Consider the following 19,119-nt stretch of genomic DNA (forward strand, 5'->3'; position numbering starts at 1 on the left):
AGAGCCCTTCTGACCTTCACATACCATGGGACGACCTGGCAAGTGGAACCCAGGACTCTCTCCTGAACAGCAGTGGGATTGTGGGCACTCAACATCTCCGGGGGCCTCCCCCCTCCCAACCAGGTCCCCTCAATGCTATTCCTGGGTGGTGAATTCAGAAATCCCTCAGGACTGAGGTGGAAGAGGAGACGGGCTGAGACCACAAGATGGATTATGGTGCCACATTCAGGCAGCTTTGTTAAGTTTAACCATGATTAGACTGCAGGTGACTCTCAACATCTTCTACAAATCCTACCTGCTTAATTAGCATAGGATTTGATCCACTGTGTAAACCCTGCGCAAAGGGTGACTAGGCCAAGTCTGTTGTGTGCTTGTTAGGAAGTCTGTGCAGAAAGAAAAACCAAGCTGCTGCTCGGGGCCAGCTCCCATGTTGCCTGGACCACTTTGGGAAAACCACAGCCTCTGAGCACAAGCAAGCTGCCCATGCAGCTGCTGGGAAATGGGAACGCCTTGCTGCGCTTGGCTTGGTAGCCTCCCATATTATCACAGCTGTTGCACTGCGGTGTGGTGTGGGGTAGTTTCCAAAGGCTGCAGGGGAGTTACACACAGGAATGTCTCTGTGGTGCAGACAAAACGGGTGTGCCTCCTCCTGCACCTATACCAGCAGACCAGGGAGCCTGGCAGAGAGAAACATAAGGAAGGAAGGAAGGAAGGAAGGAAGGAAGGAAGGAAGGAAGGAAGGAAGGAAGGAAGGAAGGAGAAGGGGAAGGAAGAGGAGAAGGGGAAGGAAGAGGAGAAGGAGGAGGCGGGTGTGCCTCCTCCTGCACCTATACCAGCAGACCAGGGAGCCTGGCAGAGAGAAACAGGAGGAAGGAAGGAAGGAAGGAAGGAAGGGAGGGAGGAGGAGGAGGAGGAGGAGGAGGAGGAGGAGGAGGAGGAGGAGGAGGAGGAGGAGGAGGAGAAGGGGAAGGGGAAGGGGAAGAGGAAGAGGAAGAGGAAGAAGAAGAAGAAGAAGAAGAAGAAGAAGAAGAAGAAGAAGAAGAAGAAGAAGAAGAAGAAGAAGAAGAAGAAGAAGAAGAAGAAGAAGAAGAAGAAGAAGAAGAAGAAGAAGAATAAGAAGAAGAAGAAGAAGAAGAAGAATAAGAAGAAGAAGAAGAAGAAGAAGAAGAAGAAGAAGAAGAAGAAGAAGAAGAAGAAGAAGAAGAAGAAGACCACCACCACCACCACCTAGTGGACCATTTGTCTGCCCTCTTGAGTTTGTTTTTGACCCACAACCCTCTGCTGGAAGTTGGTTCCAGGCATCCACTACACTTTCTGTGAAGTCAGTTTCCAGCATTGCTTCTGAACTTCCATCAGTTTGAGATTACTTGATTTTTGCTTAATATTGAAAATACTGTCTTCTAGACCCTTATTCACACTCTTAATAGATTTAATGGTTTCAATCACTTCCCTTTCCCTTCTGTCCTCCAGGCTGCACAGATTCAGTTCTTCCCATCTCTCATGGGATGTTTTGTCCCTCGGCCTGTCTCCGGACTCGTTCATTTTTTAAAGTGGGGTTTCCAGAACTGGACACGGTTTTGCAAATGGGACCTGACTGAAGCTCTACACGGTGGGATTAGGACCTCCTCCTTCCTGCTGGGGATCCCCTCTAGTGATGCATCCCAGAATTTGGTTGGCCTTCACAGCTGCCTGGCCACACTGTTTCCCCATTTTGCAGTTGTCTCCTGGGGGAGCACCTACATCTTCTCCTTCTGTTGTACCCCCAATACTGACCCCTGCCAGAGGATTCTTCTCCACTCCCCCAAGCGCATGATCTTATATTTAGAAACCTTGAGTTGTATTCTACATTTTTGACCAATTTTCCTGCAATGCCAAATTGTTTTCCATGTTATGAATACCCCAGGGGCATCAACTCTATTACACACCTTGGTGTCACAGCAAAAAGACAAGCCTTACCTAGCAATCCTTCTGGTATATCACTCACAAACACATTGACCAGAACAGGACCCGGGGCTGAGCCTTCTGGTACATCGCCTGTGCCTGGTCTCTGTTCAGACAGTGGCCCATTAAGCATCGCGCTCTGGGATCTACCTGTGAGTCAACTTCCTATCCACTGAGCCGCCCAGTGATTAAGCCCCCAGCCTGCACTGCTAGGACTGGTATGATCCTCCTGCCTGGGTCTGTTAGTGCCATCGACTTCTGAGAAGACTGAGCAGAAGTAAGTAAAAGGTTTGCTATAGCCAGGGAATCAGCTCTCTTAATTTTTTGGTCTTGTTCTGTTGCTTGTGTTATGTTGAATTCCTATATGACACCCTCCTTCTCCCCCAGACTTCCCACAATTTCAATCCCTTCTATTATTTTATCTCTTCTCAGTAAGAATTAAGCTCAGTGTAGCTGACCTTCTAGTTCCCTTCTCTCTTTTTTGGGACTGCTGGGTTTGTCAGGAATCTGTTTGATCTCCCGCCAGGTGTAGGGTTTGTCTCCCAGTTGATGTCAGGATAGTTAAAGTCCCCCATTACTGTTCCAGGCTGCTTCCTGGACACCTTACTTAACTGATTAGCAAAACGTATTTCCTCCGTTTGGGTGAGAGGTCTGTGGTTTACATGTATGGCAATGTCATTTCTTTTTCCTTTTATATTAACTCAAATACATTCAAGGTTTCCATTGTCGGGTGGAGTTGTTGTTGTTTTTTACATTTCAGTAAAGGTATAGCTATCTTTATATACAATGCAATACCTCTTCTGAGGAGTCCCAAAAGGATGGGAAAGTCCTTCTCTTCTTTTTTTTGTGGTACATTAAAGCATGCACACACACACCCCAAAAAAGTTTTAGACTTGTAGAAACCAGGCTGGCCCAATCGGCTTTCCGACACCAGGAGAATCCTTGACTTTTCCTCCGTCCTGGGCCTTGCACTGTTGTCTTCCCATTGAGATTCTGCGGTTAATGCTGCTGAGGTGAGCCGTGGACAGGAGGTCTCCAGGTTAATCCTGTGCGGCATGGAGAAGACCCTTCATTTGAATGGCCAGGTCTCTTCCTGTCTCTGCCCCAAATCTCCTCCCTGCCCACTTTCTCCAAACCACGCTCTTCGGTCTTCAGCCGTGTTTCCCTTCGGCCACCTTTCTCCCACGCGAGGGGGATTCAAACTTTCTCATTCCTTCTTGGGGAGAAGAGTTTGGAGCAGGCCCTTTGGATTCCCCGTTCTGTCACTTCCCAGCTGTGGGAGGAGGAGGAGGAGGAGGAGGAGGAGGAGGAGGAGGAGGAGGATACACACACACAGAGAGAGAAGTATACACATATACACATTCATATATGTATGTATACACACACACACACACACACACAGTTTTACAAACATGGTGATCAAAGCTGTGCATAACATGCCTAATGCAAAGACACCATGAACATCTACCAGAGGCATTACGTTGTTGGCACTTTCGGTCCCTTTCCTTGTTGATGATCCCTGTCAGGGAATTTCTCTTTCCCACAGCCGTTGTGCACTAAGTCCCATCTTCCAAGCTCTCCACTTAAGACTCCATGGTTTTCTTTGTGGTCCATTACAGACACTCTACCTAATTAGCATCTGGGTGAGGTTAGGGGACTGCTCCAACACACATAACTTTTATGCTGACGTAAACTGATGATGTCGCCTAGTTTGGGCAATGAAACGTCTGCAGGAAAACAGCCAAGATCAGAGAGTATCAAGGGCTCTTCATTTCAACCCTGAGCTATGAATATTCTCCTTAATAACTACTTCTGGAGCTCTTCGCAGTCTTTTTTTTATTTTTTTTATTTTCATCACCCTGAATAATTGAGCCTTACTTCCTGCATGGAAAGACCTGAAATGTTTGCTAGTTGCATTCCAGGCCCAATTTGAGTTGTTAGTTTTCAGCTTAAAAGCCTCTGACAGCTTAAGGCCCAATTACCCACCTCATCTGAAACCTGACCCACATGCAGATCAATGGAAAGACCCTCTTCAAGATGCTCTCCTTGGTGTTCTCTGAGCTTGGTTGTTTTCTTGCAGATAATAATAATAATAATAATAATAATAATAATAATAATAATAATAATAATAATAATAACCCCAAGTGAGGCACTACCTTGACGTGGTTGTGGGGCTTGTGTACTCTGAGGAAGATGAGAGCTATGCCAGAGGTTCAACCATACTGGACAGGTCTCATCAGAGGAGTCAGACAAAGAGTGTCTCTCCCATAAAAAATGGTGAGACGTAAATTTCAGAATGCCATACCGGCTCGGACGTCGCCCGGGTTAACAAGGTCCGCGCTAGATATTGGAGTTCCTGGATATCTGGTGAAAAATGGGTTACAGGACTCAGGACTGTTGGCTGAGCAACCAGGGCCAGCAGCTGCAGAACTACTGGAAGAAAAGGTGTTTACCCGTCGCAGATACACAGTGATGGAAAACAAAGAAATAATGATCTGTTACTACAGATCAAGTCCAACAAGAAGAGGATATCTAAAACGAATGCACCAGTTCTGGAAAGAACAACATCCAGAATCAGAAATAACAGAACAGAGACTAGCAGATCAACGCCGATTTATAACACGAAATAAAGTATTCACAGAAACAGAATTGGACGAACTGCAAAGGTTTACCCAGGGCAAAGAAATCAAAGCCTTACCAGAAGTAATTCAGAATGTAGAGGCAAACCAGGGGGAGTTGGCAGTGAAGGAATCCAGCAGAGATATACAACTGTTCTCATTTGGAAACCAGGCACCTCTTCCTCAGGAAGAACAAAACCCTCTAACTAAAGAAATAAAAGAATTGAAACAAAGAATAATTGAGCATCTAAAACAGCACAAAAACAACAGAATAAGGCTACCTGCATTGAAGCTTGTTCCAAAGAAACAGCTAGCACAAGCATTAAAAGATGCAAATACTGCAATAGCAAGTATAAGCACCAATTCACTGCAAGAAACAAACCAACTAATGTACAGCACAGCTGCAGTTATAACAGAATACCTGGGATGTAAAATCAACAAAAAGAAAAACAAACAAACAGTACACCAGAAAAATGGAAGGTTAGACTAGAAAATAAGATCAGCAAGTTAAGATCACATGCAAGCAAGCTAGAACAGATGAAAGAAAAGAAGCTGAAGAACAAGAAGACCAAAGAATACCTAATCAAGAAATACCACTTAGAAACAAGGAAGATCAAGGAAGCACTGGAAATAATAAAGCAACAAATAACAGCTATAGCCAGGAAAATCAGTAGATATGAAGCTCGAATTGCAAACTATAGGCAAAACCTCCAATTTCAATCCAATCAGAAACGTTTCTACCAATCCATCAATGGAGAAACTGCAAGGAATCAGTCAGTACCTGACAAGGAAGAAACAGTGCAGTTCTGGAAGCAGATATGGGATAACCCAAAGAAATACAACAAGGATGCAGCTTGGTTAAAAGAGGTGGATGCAAATAAAACAGAAGTTGAAATGAAAGAACTAGTAATAACAACAAAAATGGTAGAAAAAAGAGCAAAGAAAATCAAAAATTGGTCAGCACCAGGTGAAGATGAACTGCATGGGTTTTGGTTGAAACATCTAACTGTTATACACCCACTCATTGCCAAGCAGTTCAACAATATACTACAAGGAGGAGAAATTGAAAAGTGGCTAACAACTGGGAAAACCTACCTAATAATGAAAAATCCAGCAAAAGGGGCAACACCAGGTAACTACAGGCCAATTACCTGCTTACCAACAACTTTCAAATTACTAACTGGTGTGGTAGCTGATGCAGTACAACAGCATCTAGTTGAAAACAATCTCTTTCCACCTGAGCAGAAAGGAAACCGCCCCAATAGCAGAGGAACAAAAGATCAACTCCTAATAGACAAAATGATCTTGGAAAACTGCAAGAGAAGGAAGACCAACCTGAATGTGCATGGATTGACTACAAAAAGGCATTTGACTCTCTGCCACATGATTGGATAATAAAGTGCCTAGAAATAACAGGAGTCAGTAGAAACATCAGAAAATTTGTGCAAAGATCGATGGCACAATGGAAGACACAGTTGCAGATCAATGGTGAGAAGCTGGGAGAGGTTAATATCAAGAGAGGAATATTTCAAGGAGATTCATTATCACCATTACTATTTGTTATTGCACTGTTTCCTCTGTCAACAATACTGAATAACTCAGGACATGGTTATCAAACATCAAAAACATCTGCTAGACTATCCCACCTCCTTTACATGGATGATCTGAAGCTGTATGGAAAAACATCATCTGAAATAGAATCGCTGCTCAACACTGTCCGTATATATAGCCAAGATATTGTAATGGAGTTTGGCTTGGACAAATGTGCCACACTTACTATCAAACAAGGAAAAATAGTGAAAACTGAAGGAATCAAGATGCCCCACGAAAATAACATTAAGAGTCTGGATGAGGAAGAGTACTACAAATACTTGGGTATCCTTCAAGCTGACAACATCAAGCACACTGAAGTCAAGAAAAAGATTAGAGGTGAATACATCAAGAGAGTGAAGAAGATCTTAAAATCCAAACTCAATGGAGGAAATACCATAAAGGCAATCAACACCTGGGCAATCCCAGTCATTAGGTACACAGCTGGAATAGTGGACTGGACTCAAGCAGAACTAAAAGCAATGGATAGGCAGACCAGAAAAATAATGACAATGAATCATGCCCTTCATCCACGCAGTGACATTGATAGACTTTATCTACCAAGGCAAATAGGTGGGCGTGGAATGCTACAAGTACATCAGATGGTTGAAGAAGAAAAAATGGCTTTGGAAGAATATCTGAAGAACAATGATGAAGATGCACTGAAATTAGTATATCAGGAAGGCTTACTAACTACTGGAGAGACCAAACTGGCCTACAAGAAAGACCAAATGAAGAACAGAATAGAGGCATGGGAAGACAAAGCACTACATGGCCAATACATGAAAAAAATAGCTGGGAAAGCAGATAATAATAAAACCTGGCAATGGCTAAGAGCAGGAAAATTGAAGAAAGAGACCGAGGGACTAATTCTGGCTGCACAAGACCAAGCCTTAAGGACAAATGCATACAAAGTCAAAATTGAGAAGACAGCAACAGACAGTAAGTGCCGCCTATGCAAAGAAGCTGAAGAAACAGTGGACCACTTGGTAAGCTGTTGCAAGAAGATTGCACAGACTGATTACAAGCAGCGGCATGACAAAGTAGCAACAATGGTGCATTGGAAGATCTGCAAAAAATATCATTTGCCTGTAAGCAAAAACTGGTGGGATCATAAAATAGAGAAAGTCATAGAAAATGATAAAATTAAACTGCTCTGGGACTTCAGAATTCAAACAGACAAGCACCTGCAACATAACACCCCAGACTTAACAATTGTCGATAAGAAAGACAAAAAAGTCTGGATAGTGGACGTGGCAGTGCCTGGAGACAGCAGAATAGACAGAAAGAACTGGAGAAGATAACAAAATACAAAGACCTACAAATAGAAATAGAAAGACTGTGGCAAAAGCAAGCAAGGGTAGTACCAATAGTAATAGGCTCCTTGGGTGCAATCCCAAAGCAACTGGAGCACCACTTGAACACCATTGGTATTGACAAATTCGCTATTAATCAATTGCAAAAGGCGGCCTTATTAGGAACTGCTTCCATCCTGCGACGATACCTGTAATACCATCAAACATCCACATCTGCCTATCCCAGGTCCTGGGTAAGGACTCGATAGGTAGACAAAATGCCAAATCCAGTCTGAACATCTGGCTGACTGTGCGATGATCCACCATAATAATAATAATAATAGTAGTAGTAGTAGTAGTAGTAAAGTTGGAAGGGACCTTGGAGGTCATCTAGTCCAACCCCCTGCTCGGGCAGGAAACCCTACACCATTTCGGACAAGTGGCTGTCCAGTCATTGTTTTATTAAACAAACTGGGTAACATCATCAGTGTAATAAGGAGTGGGATTTGCTCTCAGGTTCATTCTAGTGGCTTGTCCTGTTGGTGCTGGTGAGGGTGACTTTGGGGATTCTTTGGTTGGGCTGCTTACTGTGAGTGTGTTCGCCAGTTCCTTGATTGGGGCATTGTTTATTTCTTGACTGTTGGTCTGATGTTAATTTTGGTGTTAATCTGGGTGTTGACTGCTAGTAGAGATGTGTTTTGAGTTTTTTGTTCACTTTTTTGTTTGTCGATTGCCTCCTTTGCAAGTATGTAGATGTTGCATTAACAGAGAGATAGAATCAAGATCACGTAAGTATTAATACCACTTTATAATGCCTTGATAAGGCCACACATGGAACACTGCATCCAGCTTTGGTCACTATATTATAAAAAAGATGTTGAGACTCTTTAAAGAATGCAGAAAAGAACAACAAAGATGATGAGGGGGCTGGAGGCTAAAACCTATGAAGAATGGTTGCAAGAATTGGGTATGTCTAGTTCAGTGAAAAGAAGGATTAGGGGTGACATGATAGCTGTCTTTCAATATTTGAGGGGCTCCCACAAAGAGGAGGAGCTCAACCTATTCTCCAAAGCGCTGGAAGGCAGGACAAGAAACAACAGATGGAAACTAATCAAGGAGAGAAACAACCTGGAATTAAGGAGAAACTTCCTAACAGTGAGGACAATTAACCAGCAGAATGGACGTTGCCTTCAAAAGTTCTGGGTGCTGCATCAATGGAGACTTTCAAAAAGAGACTTTCAATGGCCACTTGTCTGGAATGGCATAGGGACTCCTGCCTGTGCAGGGGGTTGAAGTAGAAGACCTCCAAGGTCCCTTCCAACTTTGCTCTTCTGTTATGTTCATGTGTCCACTGATGGCCAATTTGTCAGAGTGCCAGGTTTCCAGAAAAACTCTTAAGAGTTTTTGGACTTGGCTTGGTTTAGGATGGTCACAGTTTCCCGGTTGAAATTATGGTTAAGTCTATCCATACGTTGTGAAATGTCTTCTGGCTGCTAGTTGATCTCCATGGATGTGTTCTGCTGGTCTTCTGCCTGTTTGTCCTGCGTAGTGGCTGTTGTATTCTTGACACTGTGTGTTGTAGATGACTCCTTTTTTTTTCTTTTGAGGCTGCTGGGTCTATTGCTTTACTTAGGATGTTTTGTGGGGCTTTAGCTGGTTTGTGTGCTGATTCCAGGGTACTATGATAATCCGTTGGTGGTTTCTGCGAGGTTTCTGATGTATGACACCGTTCATCATTTTTGCCGCCTGTGTTGATTGTGCTGGTCAGTAGGTTGAGTGGTCAGGCACTTTTTGATTGGAAGTTGCGTAGATATCCATTTTGTCAGAAAATGTTGTATAGATGATTTGTTTCCTTTTCCTGCTGTTCAGGATTGCTGCAGTGTGCTTGTGCTTGTCTAAATAGAATTCTTCCTTAATGATTGTTTTTTTTTTCATGCTCGTGTGTTTCTAACAAGCTCCAGACCAAAATTTCATTGAAATCTCTTCCTATTATCCTAAATGTACTGATTCATAGCTAAACACTTTCATACAACATAGTAGGAGAATTTACATTGGTCCATAACCATAGCCATTGCAATCTCTGCTGCTTTAACCCATAAAATTGAATAACACCCATTGACGTCAGTGGTAACTTATACATCAATTGGGAACCCTTTTCAAACAAAAATGGCCACACCTTTAGCTTTCGTCAAAGTATCTCTGAGATAAACTGTCCCACCCAACCCTTCATTAGTAGAGATTTATCCTGTTCCATCAATTGAGTCTCCTTGTAAATAAGCAATACCTGCCATTAATGATTTTAAACATGCTACATCTACATTTTTAGATTCACACATCGAAACTAACTCCATCCATAAATTTTACTTTGGCACACATCTCAACAATCTCCCAATACCAAATGATGTTATGACCTGTAGCACTTAACAAATATCTAATAATAAACTTTTCTATATTTAAGTGTTATGTTCTAGTGTTGCTCACAGATATCGAATCTCAATAGACTCAAACACCATTTTATTACATAATCTATATTTAAAAGAGAAAAGAAGAAAAACTGACTACCTGCATAAAAATAAAAGCAAATAACATTATTAAGAAAAAATCCCCTCCCCAAAAGGGAAATATAAATATAAATATAAATATATTATATATATATATATATATATGTAGGTCTTTGGTTGTTCGGGTTTTCTCCCACGTAAAATTGGTATCCCTCTGCAACTCAGACTAACCTGAGCACAACCAAACAGAACACTCCCCCAGCCAATCAGAGCACAGCCAACCCCCCAGCCAATCAGAGCACAGCCAAGCCCCTAACCAATCAGAACACACCTCCACCCAATCAGAACACAGCCAAGCTCCCACCCAATCAGTTCATACCTCCACTGGCAGTTAAAAGGAAGAAACAGCCAAGACCACACACTGCTGCTCGAGGCACGAAGCTGAAAGCACCAGCCTGAAGATGACGAATGGGACTTCGTCGAAACGTCGCCAAGACACTTCCAATTTTACGTGGGAGAAAACCCGAACAACCAAAGACCTACATACAAATACCGCGAAAACCTCAGAAAACAATATATATATATATTAATAGTAAAGTTGGAAGGGACCTTGGAGGTCATCTAGTCCAACCCCCTGCTCGGGCAGGAAACCCTACACCATTTCGGACAAATTGCTGTCCAGTCTCTTCTTAAAAACTTCCAGTGTTGGAGCATTTACTGCTTCTGGAGGCAAGCTGTTCCACTGATTAATTGTTCTCACTGTCAGGAAGTTTCTCCTTAGTTCTAGGTTGCTTCTCTCCTTGATTAGTTTCCACCCGTTGCTTCTTGTCCTGCCTTCAGGTGCTTTGGAGAATAGCTTAATTCCCTCTTCTTTATGGCAGCCCTGAGATATTGGAATACTGCTATCATGTCCCCCCTTGTCCTTCTCTTCGTTAAACTAGACATACCCAATTCTCGCAACCGTTCCTTATATGTTTTAGCCTCCAGTCCCCTAATCATCTTTGTTGCTCTTCTCTGTACTCTTTCTAGAGTCTCAACATCTTTTTTACATCGTGGTGACCAAATACATACGTATGTATGTATGTATGTATGTATGTGTGTGTATGTATGTATGTATATATATGTATGTATATATATATATATATGTGTGTGTGTGTATATATATATGTTGGAAAATTTGCATAAAAATACGACTCCTGGGCATGTCTATGGTACAAATAAAATACGAACACCAGGAGAGTATAAATATAAAAATATACTTTACTAAAAGCTGCCAAGCTTTCGTTTGGAAACTCCAAACATCATAAGGGCTAAGGAGCCAGTAAACAATGATGACTTAAATGGGTTTTGCCGGCATCTGCACCCGGCTCATGGACCGCGTCACCGGTCCCGGCCGGTTAATTAGTGTTCCAGATGTTTCTTTATTACTCTCCTTACGCTTCCTTCTATGGTTCTTCCGGATCATTCCTTCCACTATCTCATTACTGGCATTCATCTCCTCCACCACCCCTTTATCCTTATTTCCTTCCATAGCACTGACCCTCCTCCCCTTTTTGTTTCCATTTTCCACCCTGGGGGCATCTGTTTCTCCTCTATCAGTGTTATAAGCTTCCCTGGGCTCACAGACGCTCCCCCACACACACGCTTTTCTCAATCCCTGCTCCACACCCTTTCTTCTCACTCTTTCCCAGTGACTACTTTTAGAAACCCTGACGACGTTGGGTGGTCCCAACGAAAGCTTGGTTCATTAAAAATTTTACAACTTTCCCTCTTGGTGATCGATATTTATTGATTTTATTATGGACATACCCAAGAGTCGAATTTTTAGTTATATAATTCATATATATATGTATGTATATATGTAGGTCTTTGGTTATTCGGGTTTTCTCCTGTGTAAAATTGGAAGTGTCTTGGCGACGTTTCAACGAAGTCCCATTCGTCATCTTCAGGCTGGTGTTTTCAGTTTCGTGCTTCGAGGAGCAATGCGTGGTCTTAGTTGTTTCTTCCTTTTAACTGCCAGTGGGGGTATGAACTGATTGGGTGGGAGCTTGGCTGTGTTCTGATTGGGTGGAGGTGTGTTCTGATTGGTTAGGGGCTTGGCTGTGCTCTGATTGGCTGGGGGGTTGGCTGTGCTGATTGGCTGGGGGGTTGGCTGTGCTCTGATTGGCTGGGAGAGTGTTCTGTTTGGGTGGGGGCTTTTGTGCTCAGGTTAGTCTGAGTTGCAGGGGGATTTGAGATGGTGGGCTTCCTTGCTATTTTTTGGCTTCGCGTTTGTGGTCGTGTCTCATCTTCATGGTGGGTGTCAGTTTGCTTCATGTATAGATTGGAGGGGTTTAAAGTGGCTAATGATACCGCTGTGGTCTGGCTTCTGGTTTGTGGTCATGCCTCATCATCGGTGTGGCTTTGGATTTGCTTTTTGCGTGGATGTGTGGTAGTGACATCCTGTGTGGTTTTTGTGAGTGTGGGTCTGGTGTCATTTTTTTGTGTTAGGGAGTCATTTGTCAATAAGGGTGGGTTTCCAAATGGCTGGTAGGCGGGAGGTATCATCTCGTTTGTTCATGCTGTGTGGGCATTTTTCTATCTCGATGGCTTCTCTGATTATTCTGTTATTAAAATGTTCAGTTTTGGCGATAGTTCTGGTATTTTTAAAATCAATTTCATGTCCTGTGGCTTTAAGGTGTTGGACCAGGGAAGATGTTGGTTCCTCTTTTTTGACTGAGTTCTTATGTTCTTCAATGCGTGCACTTAGCCACTTTAAACCCCTCCAATCCATGCATAAAGCAAACTGACACCCACCATGAAGATGAGGCACGACCACGAACGCGAAGCCAAAAAGTAGCAAGGCAGCCCACCATCTCAAACTCCCCTGCAACTCAGATTAACCTGAGCACAACAAAGCCCCCACCCAAACAGAACATTCTCCCAGCCAATCAGAGCACAGCCAACCCCCCAGCCAATCAGCCAACCCCCCAGCCAATCAGAACACACCTCCACCCAATCAGAACACAGCCAAGCTCCCACCCAATCAGTTCATACTCCCACTGGTAGTTAAAAGGAAGAAACAGCTAAGACCACACATTGTTCCTCGAAGCATGAAGCTGAAAACACCAGCCTGAAGATGACGAATGGGACTTCGTTGAAACGTCACCAAGACACTTCCAATTTTACGTGGGAGAAAACCTATATATAATATATATACACACACACACATATATATTTAGATTGCTAACAAAGAATAAAAGGAGAATTGGAATAGCTATTTCGAGCTTCTTAACTCTCTTCAGCCACACATACCCTTCTGAGATTCGAACCTGGGCTGTGTGTATACTAGGCAGCTGTATTAACTTCTAGGCCAAACTTCTCACTTTGTCAGCTGTATCAGGGAGGGATATATATATATAGGTTAAAAAGAAGAAAAAGAGCGGGGTGGGGCGCTTTTTGGGCACTCAGTCTCTAAAAAGTTCACCAACACTGGCCTGGTGCTTCCTCTCTCAAATTATACTGAAAATTACAATGCAGTTTCACACACACACTGCTAGTTGAAAAAAAAATACTGTGTGTTAAAAACAAATGGCAAATGGTAGAGTTAGCAATGTACCACACTCTTTGTCATGAAAATAACCAAAATATAAATGAAAAGAGAACTGGGGGAGGGGGGGGGAATCCAGATTTTTAAACGAAGGTTTTCACTACAGAGATACCAGCAAATCTCTGCAGCAACTCCATAGAGGGAGACACAACCAGCAACTCCATAGAGGGAAACACAACCAGGTCCTCCTGGCAGGGCATATTGGGGCGGGAGGGGGGGCTTCCGCTGCACTGCTTCTAAAGATGTCCCCCTCAGGGGAGACACTTAGCCCCTCTCCTTCTGCTGATCAGATAGGAGAGAAGACACACACACCCTTTTCACTCTGGTTGTGGGACTCAGTGGATTCAAACTGATGTGTCAAATGTTTTATCAGTACTGTTTAACCGGTTTATTCGCCTTCATTATTAGCAAAGTTGAGTTGGCTAGAAAGGTGGCATATAAGTCAAATAAATAAATATTCTTACGTTGTGCTCTTTTTTACATACTTGAACACACTGCAGCTTTAATCTATAGCAGAGTACCAATAATTTACCTCTGAAAGGGGATTTCAAGCACTTTTTGTTCTGTAAAATTATTTTGCAGTAAACTCACACTAACACTGCAGTTTTGAAATGCTCACCCATTTGTATATTCTTCTTTGTTTAAAAGAGGGCAGTAATTTGCTACACAATCAAGTTCCAAAAAAAAGATCTAGAAATGGTGAGAAACTGGCAGGTGACATGCAAAACGGAAACACGAGTAGCTGAAAAGGACTGTGGAACAGCAATTAGGAGACACTCCAACTTTCCTGCAGCTGCTCAGCTGGCCTCTGTGTTCCATCCCCCACCAGAAAGCCAGGCTTCCCAGGGATCCCACACTGGTCTGCCTGACGTGCTGGGATTCTCACCGGCCAGTATTCTCTCCTGGGGGCTCCTGACTGAGTGGAGGACAAGCAGCCCCCTCACTTCCTCATGGTCAACCTTGCAGGAGAGCAGCCCATGAGACTCCCAGGCAACTTCCAACCAACCTTGGCTGCTTTGGGAGGCAAGATACGGTCAGATCTGATTGGTATGGATGGATGACACCTGGGAATCCCAGGGCTGTTGGCTAAGCTGGGATTAAATAATGGAACCCCAGAAAAAGGCCATGTCCACAATGCCGCCAAGGAAACAGCTGGGCAGTCCCTGGGAGCCGAGTTCAGAGGTGCCACATTTTTGCCTCAAGGTCCTGGCCTTTGGTTGAAAGGGGCTAACTTTCCCTTGGGCAATTTCCCATCCCCGTTGCTTTATATCAAAAACAGGCCTGCAGAGAAAGGCCCAGAAACAGGGATGTCAGGTTCCAAATTCTAAAATGCTCTGAATTGGGTTGAAGCATCAGAGATTCCGTTGTTATTGAGTGGACACCCCTTCCAAACCACGGTGGAAGGCGCCACGGGAAGCCATGTTGGAGGCCACAAGGAGCAGCTTGGAGCGCCTTGTCTTCCCTGAAGTCCTCTCCTCCACATGGAGTCACCCAAGTTGGTGACCGTGCGTGGGCACAAAAACACCAACCCCTCTTGGACCATCCCGCCTCTTCCATATTTGGCTTCGCCGGGTGTTCTAGGCGAGACTTCGGGAAACCTTCAGTGGGCCTCCACAAAGGGGGCACCCAGGATTGAGCAGGAGCACTTGGCAGAGCAACGCTATGGTTACCCATTTCACTAACTGCTTTCTGCTGGATTTGGTAATTATGGTTAGTCTCCCATTCACTTTTACCATCAGACTGATCCCATCGCTTATTTACTTTTGGAGGTGATAGCTAAGGGTTCCCAGGAAGCCAGCCCTAACCCTCCTCTTCACTAGATTTCTATCTTGGCTGTCCTCAAACTGATTACCAGGGTCTCCCCAAAAGAACAGTTCTGGGAGACACCGAGTGGTCAGAGTCACCCTGTGAGCCCCCAAGGCTGAAATGCTCTTGAATGTGACCACAGCCCCAGACTCAGGGTCCCAGACTGAACCCCTGCAAGACGGAGCCCCTTGCCAACTCTGTCCCGCCCCAGGCAGCCGTACCCTCTCCATTGTTCCTGGATGGCGGTCTCACGGGCGCGCCAAAACCCTCAGGAATGGCCAAGCCTTCCAGAGATGCTCCAGGCTGCTTGGAGGGAATGGCCAAGGATCGTTTACAACATTCCCTTCCGGGGAATTGAGTAATTAACTTGGGAAAAGTGCAGAACTTAAAATTAAAACATTTACTCAGTAAGCTATTCTATTAACAAGTTACTATCCTGGTTTTTTAAAAAAGGCTAAGTTTATAATATCCGTTTCTGGGAGGCGGTCTATCTAAGAGGTGCCAGTTGGATGATCCTGGTGGTTTTTCCCTTCTCAAACAGGGCGCTTATTGGGCTGTCCTTGGCCGGCTCCAGGAAATGGGCAGCTGGGAATGAAGACCACGACTTCCTTTCCAAAGAACACCAAGCTCAAGGTGGCGGGCCTAGGCGGCCACTCTCATCCCAGGTGCCACCCAGTTGGCAGCCTCCCCGCCACCCGTTGCAGTTCTGCAGAGAGGCAACCAGGAGGATGTTGCCATATTGCCCTTGCAGGGACTCAGCCCTTGAACCCAGCACGCCCTCCCTTCCTGCTCCAGCCCGCCCAGCAGGGCCTGTCACTGCCTGCTTCTGCTACTACATTGGCGGCAGGCCTGCTGGTTCCCAGCCTACCTGCCTCACCCTGCTGAACCGGCTCAGCCGCTTCAGCCGCACCCAGCTCCAGCGAGTGGAAGCAGCCAAGGAGAAGCCTCCTCCTCCTCCACCACCACCACCACCACCACCCGGCCCTGGCGGTGCTCCAGCAGCAAAAGCCAGAAGGCAGCCAGGAGTGGGTGGGAGGAAGGCCTCTGCTGAGCACCATGGAGGGCTGCCTGAGAATGGCAGAGCTCCGCAGAGCCAGTGGGAGTGTGTGAACCCAGCTCCCAGGCCCTTGGCTCCAGCCTTAGCTGGGCTGTGTAGGGAACTTCAGCCTGGCTGGCATCAGAGGGCCTCCCCCCTCCTGCCTGGCCTGCAACAGAGGCGGTCCCAGCCTCCCAGGGCCTCGGAAGTGGGGCAGAGAGAATGGGGAGTTGCTAAAGTTCATCCCAAGGGTTGAAAGTCCCCCTGGGAGCCCATCTTTCCCTAGCTGACTCCCCCATAGCGCACACTCAAACCAGGCTCCATTTTGTGAGATGGTATCAGTCCATAAGTGGCGGTAAACCAGGGGCAAGAGTTAACTCCGAGTTGGGAAGTTTCTTTCCGACTCCGGAGACTCCCCCATCCACGGATCTGCCGACGGGATCCAAGCGCCAGGTTGACTTCCTTCAGCAGCAGGGATTCTGAGGGCAGCCTCCGCAAGTGGGGCTGGGACTCAGCCCGAGGCCGGAGAGGCACCACGCGGTCCCTGGGCAGGCCCTATTCGGTTCGCGCGGCTTTGCAGAGTTGCCATCAGCCACTTGCCTGCCCCAGCACGTCCTGGGTGCTGCTGGCACAGCGAGCGCCGGGGAAAGTGTGGGCACGCATGGCGCCGGGGGGGGGGGAAAGCAGCAGCTCCCCTGGGCCGCCAGTGTCCTGTCTGGGCAGCTCAGGCCTCTGCGGGCCAGCGCCCTCCTCCCTGCCCCCAAGGGCGGGCCAGCAGGCCGGGTCCTGGGGCGCTCGTCCGCGGCCCGGCTGAGTTCAGGGGCTGCTGGCCCCTGGGCGAGGTGCGCCCGGCGCCCTTTCTAGGGACCAGCTGGACCCCGCTGCCCGCCCCTCGCCGGTCCCTCCCCCCTCGCTCACTTCCGAACTCCGCAAGGTGGCGCTTTTCCCGCAAGGTCCAGTTTCGCCACCGACCCGCTTCGGGGTCGCCGGCGCGAGAAAGGGGACCGGCCAGCCCGACGCGAGCCTCGGCGCTGCGCGGGGCAGGCAGGACCCGCCGCCTCTCCCCGGGCCGACCCGCCTCGCCTGCCCCTCGCCCCCCCCCCAATCCAGCGCTGCGAGCGCACCTCCTACCTTCCTGGGGTCTTGGGGCCGGCCGGCGGCTGCTCCTCCTGGACAGGGGGCGGCTTGGCCGCTGCTGCTGCTGCTGCTACCGCTGCCGCCGCGTTCCGAGGCTCTGGGGCTGGCCGGCGCTGGGCGGGCTCGTCCCCACCCCCAGCGCTCCCGGCGCCTGATTCACCTCGGAGCGAGCGCGAGGCTCCACCCAGGGCAGCCACGGAGGGGAAGTCGAGAGAACTCGGGCAGCGAAGCGAGCCGGCGGCGGCGGAGGGAAAGCCAGAAGGTGCTGCCGCTCGCTCTGCACATTCCTGGCGCGCCTCCGCCCGCCCCGCCTTGCCCGGCCCCCGGGAGCGTCGCGGAGCCTGGTGGCCGCGAAACTCCAGCAGCAAAGAGGAGGGCTTCTGTCCCGGCGCGGAGTCGGTTGAGCGCTCCGCCAGATGGCCGCCCAGTTCCTCGGCGCCTCCGGACCGAGCCCGCAAGCAGACGGACGGCTGTCCGGCCGATTGGGGCGGACGGGAACAAGCCGCCCCCCGCGCGCTGCTCTGCGGGCTCCGCGACTTCGGCCGCCTCCTGCCCTCGGGCGGCGCTTCCACGGAAGCAGCTGCGCTTGCGGGCTCGGCCGCCGGGGGCCGGCAGCAGGGCGGCCTCGGTGGGTCTGCTCGGGGCAGGGGCGGGGCAGCGGCCAGGCCGAGCTGGAACTCGGGAGGGGGGCCCGGCCGCGGCTCCTCCCTTCGCCTTCCCGTCGCACCTGGCCTGGCGCGGCCATCGAGCGGCTCGGCTTGGTAAGGGCGGACGGCCCCTGGCGGGCCGTCTAGGGGAGAGGCGGGCTGTGGATGCCCCGTCATCCCGGAGCTTTCTCACCCGACGGAAAAGAGCGACCCTGATCTCCTAGTTATCCCGTTTCAAGGTGGCGGGTTTCCTTGGCAAAGAGGGGCCGGATGTGTGAATCCAGCATTGAATCATGACATTGGAAGGGACCTTAGAGGGCTTCTAGTCCAACCCCCTGCCTAGGGCAGGAGTCCTCGGACTATTCCAGTCAGGTGGCTGACAACCCTTTCTTGAAAACCTCCAGTGATGGAGCTGCCATCTTTCTTCTAACTTTCATTATAGATTTAGCCTCCAGGCCCATCGCCGACTTTGTCACTCTTCTCCACCCTTTTTTCTGGGTTGCTCAGCCTCCGTATATTGTGGCCATCAGAACCGGTTGTCATTTGGGCTAGGAAACCCACTTATTGCCTCCAGCTCTTCATCAAAGTCATTGACCTGGATTTTGAAGGGTGACCACCATCACCATCCCAGGTCTCTACAGCACTGAGCACACTGGCAACTTCCACCCCCATTCTCTATCACTGTGCATCATGCTCCTAATCTGTACTTAAGTTGTCGCCTTGCCAGATTATTCACCAAGCAGGGCAACCTACCCCGCACTGACCTAGCTCGCTTCTCAGCATGATAGGGGGACCTTATAAGAGACCCATCGTGCCCTTCCCTCAGGGGTAAGCAACAGCATCCAAAGTGCAGTGAAAGAGTTAAGAAGTAGAAAGCAAGTGAAACTTGGTCCAGAAGATAAGTGAAAGGAACAGAAAGATAGCGAAATCTGATTTACACTGATACTACACCTGTCTCC

General features: G+C 47.4%; 1 protein-coding gene across 2 annotated transcripts in view; it reads right to left on the minus strand.

The window, feature by feature from the left end:
• Positions 1 to 18,032, minus strand: part of LOC120317784 (protein FAM83H-like) — a 34,182-nt gene extending 16,150 nt beyond the window's left edge. Inside the window, exon 1 of one of the 2 annotated variants that reach the window (XM_039364641.1) lies at positions 17,508 to 18,032. The gene's annotated coding sequence lies outside the window, so the exon portion shown is untranslated. Of the gene's footprint in view, positions 1 to 17,500 lie in introns of both variants that reach the window. The other variant, XM_039364640.1, reaches the window with a different exon arrangement.
• Positions 18,033 to 19,119: the final 1,087 nt, after the last annotated feature.

Source organism: Crotalus tigris, unplaced genomic scaffold (genome assembly GCF_016545835.1).
Source record: "Crotalus tigris isolate CLP2741 ecotype Arizona unplaced genomic scaffold, ASM1654583v1 scf7180000019818.546109, whole genome shotgun sequence".
In the NCBI taxonomy this organism is placed as follows: Eukaryota; Metazoa; Chordata; class Lepidosauria; order Squamata; family Viperidae; genus Crotalus; species Crotalus tigris.